This window comes from Bombina bombina, chromosome 6 (assembly GCF_027579735.1).
Source record: "Bombina bombina isolate aBomBom1 chromosome 6, aBomBom1.pri, whole genome shotgun sequence".
Classification (NCBI taxonomy): Eukaryota; Metazoa; Chordata; class Amphibia; order Anura; family Bombinatoridae; genus Bombina; species Bombina bombina.
Genome location: NC_069504.1, coordinates 26590204 through 26598864, shown reverse-complemented (window position 1 = coordinate 26598864; position 8661 = coordinate 26590204). Strand labels below are relative to the sequence as shown.

General features: G+C 37.1%; 1 protein-coding gene across 1 annotated transcript in view; it reads right to left on the bottom strand.

Annotated features, from left to right (window-relative positions):
• The window catches only part of PRRT4 (proline rich transmembrane protein 4), an 87461-nt gene extending 80790 nt beyond the window's left edge, over positions 1 to 6671 (bottom strand). The window contains exon 1 of the mRNA XM_053719741.1: positions 6601 to 6671. The gene's annotated coding sequence lies outside the window, so the exon portion shown is untranslated. The remainder of the gene's footprint in view (positions 1 to 6600) is intronic.
• Between the last annotated feature and the right edge of the window lie 1990 nt (positions 6672 to 8661).

The window sequence follows — 8661 nt, the reverse complement described above, 5'->3', positions numbered from 1 at the left end:
CCTGTCGGGTTTGCACACTTGAGAAAACGTGATTGGGTTTGCATGCGAGTAGGGTGCAATATTTTTTTCCACTTTTCTCGCTCCATTGAAGTCTATAGGAGAATACGTTAACGTGATTTTGATATTGTAACTTCAGCTTTTTGTGATTGCCCAGTTAGCACGAGAGCGAGAACTGTTAATTTTAAAAAGCACAGTTAGTGTGCGAGCGTGAACAAAAATTAGCGCTCCACTTGTAATCCCAAATAAAGATTTGTGCTCTGACTTGAGGCCGATGATCAAAACTTCGCCAGACAAGATGTGAAAAACCACATTAACATTCTCAGGGGCAGCTATCTTGGTGTTATCTAAAAAAAGGGATTGTCCCTGTGAGGGTCAAGATGTCTCCCATAGAATGAGAGTCCTAGTATAATGTATGCATCGCCTTCACATACTTAAAAGCAGGGAACACCCCTTTGCGAGACACACTGTTCTAAAGGTAAAAACGGTCTTTATAGAATCAGAACAGGGGCTTTTTAGTACTGGTGAAATTCCTTATGGAATGTCAAACCCAAAGTGCTTTATCTCACCAGGCCCTCGGCAGCATAAACAATATTATCTATAGTAATAGTGATAGTATAATTATCTACTGTTATAGTAAAATTATCTACAGTAATAGTATAATTATCTATAGTAATAGTTATAGTATAGTATAGTTATCTACAGTAATAGTATAATTATCTACAGTAATAGTATAATTATCTACAGTAATAGTATAATTATCTACAGTAATAGTGATAGTATAATTATCTACTGTTATAGTAAAATTATCTACAGTAATAGTATAATTATGTATAGTAATAGTTATAGTATAGTATAGTTATCTACAGTAATAGTATAATTATCTACAGTAATAGTATAATTATCTATAGTAATAGTATAGTATAGCATAGTAATAGTATAATTATCTACAGTAATAGTATAATTATCTACAGTAATAGTATAGTATAGTACAGTAATAGTAAAATTATCTACAGTAATAGTATAGTATAGTACAGTAATAGTATAATTATCTACAGTAATAGTATAATTATCTACAGTAATAGTATAATTATCTACTGATATAGTAAAATTATCTACTGATATAGTAAAATTATCTACAGTAATAGTATAATTATCTACAGTAATAGTATAATATAGTATAGTAATAGTATAAATATCTACAGTAATAGTATAATTATCTATAGTAATAGTATAATTATCTACTGTTATAGTATAGTATAGTGATAGTATAATTATCTACAGTAATAGTATAGTATAGTACATTAATAGTAAAATTATCTACAGTAATAGTATAATTATCTACAGTAATAGTATAGTATAGTACAGTAATAGTAAAATTATCTACAGTAATAGTATAATTATCTACTGTTATAGTAAAATTATCTACAGTAATAGTATAATTATCTACAGTAATAGTATAATATAGTATAGTAATAGTATAATTATCTACAGTAATAGTATAATTATCTATAGTAATAGTATAATTATCTACTGTTATAGTATAGTATAGTATAGTGATAGTATAATTATCTACAGTAATAGTATAGTATAGTACAGTAATAGTAAAATTATCTACTGTTATAGTAAAATTATCTACAGTAATAGTATAATTATCTATAGTAATAGTTATAGTATAGTATAGTTATCTACAGTAATAGTATAATTATCTACAGTAATAGTATAATTATCTATAGTAATAGTATAGTATGGTAACAGTATAATTATCTACAGTAATAGTATAATTATCTACTGTTATAGTATAGTGTAGTATAGTGATAGTATAATTATCTACAGTAATAGTATAGTATAGTACAGTAATAGTAAAATTATCTACTGTTATAGTAAAATTATCTACAGTAATAGTATAATTATCTATAGTAATAGTTATAGTATAGTATAGTTATCTACAGTAATAGTATAATTATCTACAGTAATAGTATAATTATCTATAGTAATAGTATAGTATAGTATAGTAATAGTATAATTATCTACAGTAATAGTATAATTATCTACTGTTATAGTATAGTATAGTGATAGTATAATTATCTACAGTAATAGTATAGTATAGTACAGTAATAGTAAAATTATCTACAGTAATAGTATAATTATCTACAGTAATAGTATAATTATCTACTGTTATAGTAAAATTATCTACAGTAATAGTATAATTATCTACAGTAATAGTATAGTATAGTATAGTAATAGTATAATTATCTACAGTAATAGTATAATTATCTATAGTAATAGTATAATTATCTACTGTTATAGCATAGTATAGTATAGTAATAGTATAATTATCTACAGTAATAGTATAATTATCTATAGTAATAGTATAATTATCTACAGTAATAGAATAGTTATCTACAGTAATAGTATAATTATCTACAGTAATAGTATAATCATCTATAGTAATAGTATAATTATCTACAGTAATAGTATAATTATCTACAGCAATAGTAATAGTATAATTATCTACAGTAATAGTATAATTACCTACAGTAATAGCATAATTATATATAGTAATAGTATAACTATTTACAGTAATAGTATAATTATCCACAGTAATATTAATAGTATAATTATGTACAGTAATAGTATAATTATCTATAGTAATAGTAGAAGTATAATTATCTACAGTTATAGTAATAGTATAATTATCTTCTCTTTTACAACAAATCAGCACAGCTCATTACCTAGTGCAGAGGAGATGTTTGTAAGTGTTATTTCTTCTGATTTGTGGCAGTTTAAATATCAATCACTCAGAGGAGGTGCAGCAAGGAGTCCCTGCCTAGACCTCACTCAGAGAAGATGCAGCAAGGAGTCCCTGCTTACACCTCACCCAGAGAAGGTGTAGCAAGGAGTCCCTGCCTAGACCTCACTCAGAGAATGTGCAGCAAGGAGTCCTTGCCTAGACCTGATTCAGAGAAGGTGCAGCAAGGAGTCGCTGCCTAGACCTCACTCAGGGAAAGTGCAGCAAGGAGTCGCTGCCTAGACCTCACTCAGAGAAGGTGCAGCAAGGAGTCCCTGCCTAGACCTCACTCAGGGAAGGTGCAACAAGGATTCCCTGCCTAGACCTCACTCAGAGAAGGTGCAGCAAGGGGTTCCTGCCTAGACCTCACTCAGAGAAGGTGCAGCAAGGATTTCCTGTCTAGACCTCACTCAGAGAAGGTGCAACAAAGAGTCTCTGCCTATACCTCATCCAGAGAAGGTGCAGCAAAGAGTATCTACCTAGACCTCATTCAGAGAAGGTGCAGCAAGTAGTCCCTGCCTAGACCTCACTCAGAGAAGGTGCAGCAAGTAGTCCCTGTCTAAACCTCACTCAGAGAAGGTGCAGCAAGTAGTCCCTGTCTAGACCTCACTCAGAGAAGGTGCAGCAAGGAGTACCTGTCTATACCTCACACAGAGAAGGTGCAACAAGGAATCCCTGTCTAGACCTCACTCAGAGAAGGTGCAACAAAGTGTCCCTGTCTAGACCTCACTCAGAGAAGGTGCAGCAAAGTGTCTCTGTCTAGACCTCACTCAGAGAAGGTGCAGCAAGGAGTCCCTGCCTAGACCTCACTCAGAGAATGTGCAGCAAGAAGTATCTGCCTAGACCTCACTCAGAGAAGGTGCAGCAAAGAGTCCCTGTCTAGACCTCACTCAGAGAAGGTGCAGCAAGGAGTCCCTGCCTAGACCTCACTCAGAGAAGGTGCAGCAAGGAGTCCCTGTCTAGACACCATTCAGAGAAGGTGCAGCATGGAGTCCCTGCCTAGACCTCACACAGAAAAGGTGCAGCAAGGAGTCCTTGACTAGACCTCACACAGAGAAAGTGCAGCAAGGAGTCCCTGCCTAGACCTCACTCAGAGAAGGTGCAGCAAAGAATCCCTGCCTAGACCTCACTCAGAGAAGGTGCAGCAAGGAGTCCCTGTCTAGACCTCACTCAGAGAAGGTGCAGCAAGGAATCCCTGTCTAGACCCCACTCAGAGAAGATGCAGCAAGGAGTCCCTGTCTAGACCTCACTCAGAGAAGGTGCAGCAAGGAGTCCCTGTCTAGACCTCACTCAGAGAAGGTACAGCAAGGAATCCCTGTCTAGACCCCACTCAGAGAAGATGCAGCAAGGAGTCCCTGTCTAGACCTCACTCAGAGAAGGTGCAGCAAGGAGTCCCTGTCTAGACCTCACTCAGAGAAGGTGCAGCAAGGAGTTCCTGCCTAGACCTCACTCAGATAAGGTGCAGCAAGGAGTCCCTGTCTAGACCTCACTCAGAGAAGGTGCAGCAAGGAGTCCCTGTCTAAACCTCACTCAGAGAAGGTGCAGCAAGGAGTCCCTGTCTAGACCTCACTCAGAGAAGGTGCAGCAAGGAGTCCCTGTCTAGACCTCACTCACAGAAGGTGCAGCAAGGAGTCCCTGTCTAGACCTCACTCAGATAAGGTGCAGCAAGGAGTTCCTGCCTATACCTGCTATGAGTGATCAAGCAGAGTACTTGCTGAACCTCACCGGCAGCTCTTCCCCATTAATTTGTGTATCACATGCCCCAGCTCAGATGCAGCCCTAAAAATCTCCTGGATGGGACATTTTCTGGGACTGTTAGCAACTATGTATTTGATTGTTTTCATTAAAAACATAAAAGTACAAACGCAAAATACAAGGAGTCATAAACAGAAAATAACAAACTGATAACTCTGAATATACAATGTATGTGACACAGTGTGTACAGTGTATGTGACACAGTATGTATCGTGTATGTTACAGTATGTACAGTGTATGTGACACAGTGTGTACAGTGTATGTGACACAGTATGTATCGTGTATGTTACAGTATGTACAGTGTATGTGACACAGTGTGTACAGTGTATGTGACACAGTGTGTACAGTGTATGTGACACAGTATGTATCGTGTATGTTACAGTATGTACAGTGTATGTGACACAGTGTGTACAGTGTATGTGACACAGTATGTATCGTGTATGTTACAGTATGTACAGTGTATGTGACACAGTGTGTACAGTGTATGTGACACAGTATGTATCGTGTATGTTACAGTATGTACAGTGTATGTGATACAGTGTGTATAGTGTATGTGACAGTATGTATAGTGTATGTGATACAGTGTGTATAGTGTATGTGACACAATATGTACAGTGTATGTGACACAGTGTGTATAGTGTATGTGACACAGTATGTATAGTGTATGTGACACAGTGTGTATAGTGTATGTTACAGTATGTACAGTGTATGTGATACAGTGTGTATAGTGTATGTGACACAGTGTGTATAGTGTATGTGACACAGTATGTATAGTGTATGTGACACAGTATGTATAGAGTATGTGATACAGTGTGTATAGTGTATGTGACACAGTATGTACAGTGTATGTGATACAGTATGTATAGTGTATGTGACACAGTGTGTATAGTGTATGTGACACAGTATGTATAGTGTATGTGACACAGTATGTATAGTGTATGTGACACAGTATGTATAGAGTATGTGATACAGTGTGTATAGTGTATGTGACACAGTATGTACAGTGTATGTGATACAGTATGTATAGTGTATGTGACACAGTGTGTATAGTGTATGTGACACAGTATGTATAGTGTATGTGACACAGTGTGTATAGTGTATGTGACACAGTGTGTATAGTGTATGTGACACAGTATGTATAGTGTATGTGACACAGTATGTATAGAGTATGTGATACAGTGTGTATAGTGTATGTGACACAGTATGTACAGTGTATGTGATACAGTATGTATAGTGTATGTGACACAGTGTGTATAGTGTATGTGACACAGTATGTATAGTGTATGTGACACAGTATGTATAGTGTATGTGACACAGTGTGTATAGTGTATGTGATACAGTATGTACAGTGTATGTGACACAGTATGTACAGTGTATGTGACACAGTATGTACAGTGTATGTGATACAGTATGTATAGTGTATGTGACACAGTGTGTATAGTGTATGTGACACAGTATGTATAATGTATGTATAGTGTATGTGACACAGTATGTACAGTGTATGTGACACAGTATGTATAGTGTATGTTACAGTATGTACAGTGTATGTGACACAGTATGTATAGTGTATGTGACACAGTATGTATTGTATAATGTATGTGACACAGTGTGTATAGTGTATGTGACACAGTGTGTATAGTGTATGTTACAGTATGTATAGTGTATGTGACACAGTGTGTATAGTGTATGTGACACAGTGTGTATAGTGTATGTGACACAGTGTGTATAGTGTATGTGACACAGTGTGTACAGTGTATGTGACACAGTATGTATAGTGTATGTGACACAGTGTGTACAGTGTATGTGACACAGTGTGTACAGTGTATGTGACACAGTGTGTATAGTGTATGTGACACAGTATGTATAGTGTATGTGACACAGTATGTATAGTGTATGTGACACAGTGTGTATAGTGTATGTAATACAGTATGTACAGTGTATGTGACACAGTATGTATAGTTTATGTGACACAGTGTGTTTGTCGTGTGTGACACAGGATGCTCATGCACACATAATATGTGTTTGCTGTACACCTGCCCCAGATTGCAACCACTTACCAGTCTGGCCTCATGATGATGGATCCTGTTCTTGGCAGTTCCCAGCTCTCAGCACCACAGCGATGATTTCCACGGCTAAGGCAGAGATTGTTGTGTCTTCTCCTCCCATCTCCCTCCCCCCACTCACATCCACCCTCTCCCCCCTCTCCTCCTCCTCTGTCACTATCTCTAAACTCCCTCTTCCCAGTCAGTGTGTGTGTTACTAGGAATATGTATATATGTGGGTTACTGTGTCACTGTGTGTGTGTTACTAGGAATATTTGTATCTGTGTGTGTTACTGTATCAGTGTGTGTGTTACTAGAAATATGTGTATCTGTGTGTGTTATTGTCACTGTGTGTGCGTTTCTAGGACTATGTGTATCTGTGTGTGTGTTACTGTGTCAGTGTGTGTGTTACTACTAGGAATATGTTTATCTGTGTGTGTTACTGTGTCAGTGTGTGTGTTACTAGAAATATGTGTATCTCTGTGTGTTACTGTGTCACTGTGTGTGTGCTTTTCTAGGAACATGTGTATCTGTGTTACTAGTAGGAATATGTGTATCTGTGTGTGTGTTACTGTGTCAGTGTGTGTGTTACTGTGTCAGTGTGTGTGTTACTATTAGGAATATGTGTATCTGTGTGTGTTACTAGGAATATGTGTATCTGTGTGTGTTACTGTGTCAGTGTGTGTGTTACTAGAAATATGTGTATCTGTGTGTGTTACTGTGTCACTGTGTGTGTACGTTTCTAGGAATATGTGTATCTGTGTGTGTTACTGTGTCAGTGTGTGTGTTACTAGTAGGAATATGTGTATCTGTGTGTGTTACTGTGTCAGTGTGTGTGTGTTTCTAGGAATATGTGTATCTGTGTGTGTTACTAGTAGGAATATGTGTATCTGTGTGTGTGTTACTGTGTCAGTGTGTGTGTTACTTGTAGGAATATGTGTATCTGTGTGTGTTATTGTGTCAGTGTGTGTGTTACTAGAAATATGTGTATCTCTGTGCGTTACTGTGTCACTGTGTATGTGCGTTTCTAGGAATATGTGTATCTGTGTTTGTTACTAGTAGGAATATGTGTATCTGTGTGTGTGTTACTGTGTCAGTGTGTGTGTTACTAGTAGGAATATGTGTATCTGTGTGTGTTACTAGGAATATGTGTAACTGTGTGTGTTACTGTGTCAGTGTGTGTGTTACTAGAAATATATGTATATGTGTGTGTTACTGTGTCAGTGTGTGTGTTACTAGTACACACTGTGTCACATACACTGTACACACTGTATCTGTGTGTTTGTGTGTGTGTTACTAGGAATATGTGTATCCATGTGTATCTGTATGTGTGTGTTACTAGGAATATGTGTATCTGTGTGTGTTACTAGTAATCTGTGTGTGTGTTACTAGTAAAATGTGTATCTGTGTCTGTGTGTTACTAGGAATATGTGTATCTGTGTGTGTTACTAGTAATATGTGTATCTGTGTGTGTGTTACTAGTAATATGTGTATCTGTGTGTGTGTTACTAGTAATATGTGTATCTGTGTGTGTGTGTGTTACTGGTAATATGTGTATCTGTGTGTGTTACTAGTAAAATGTGTATCTGTATGTGTGTGTTACTAGGAATATGTGTATCTGTGTGTGTTACTAGTAGTGATGTCGCGAACCTAAAAATTTCGGTTCGCGAACGGCGGACTCGAACTTCCGGTATTGTTCGCGAACCTGCGAACCGCACGAACCGCCATTGACTTCAATAGGCAGGCAAACTTTAAAACCTACAAGGACTCTTTCTGGCCACAATAGTGATGGAAAAGTTGTTTCAAGGGTACTAACAACTGGACTGTGGCATGCCGGAGGGGGATCCCTGGCAAAACTCCCATGGAAAATTACATAGTTTATGTAGAGTCTGCTTTAAACCCATAAAGGGCCTAAATCAACTAACATTCCCAAATTGTTTGCAATAACGTGCTTTAAAACATCAGTTATTATGTCGTATCTATCAGGTAGTGTAAGGGTTACGGCCGCATCACAGTGACAGAGCAAACTCCAAGTGTTACGCACCGCAATCAACCGTAAACAGTCCACTTGCACAA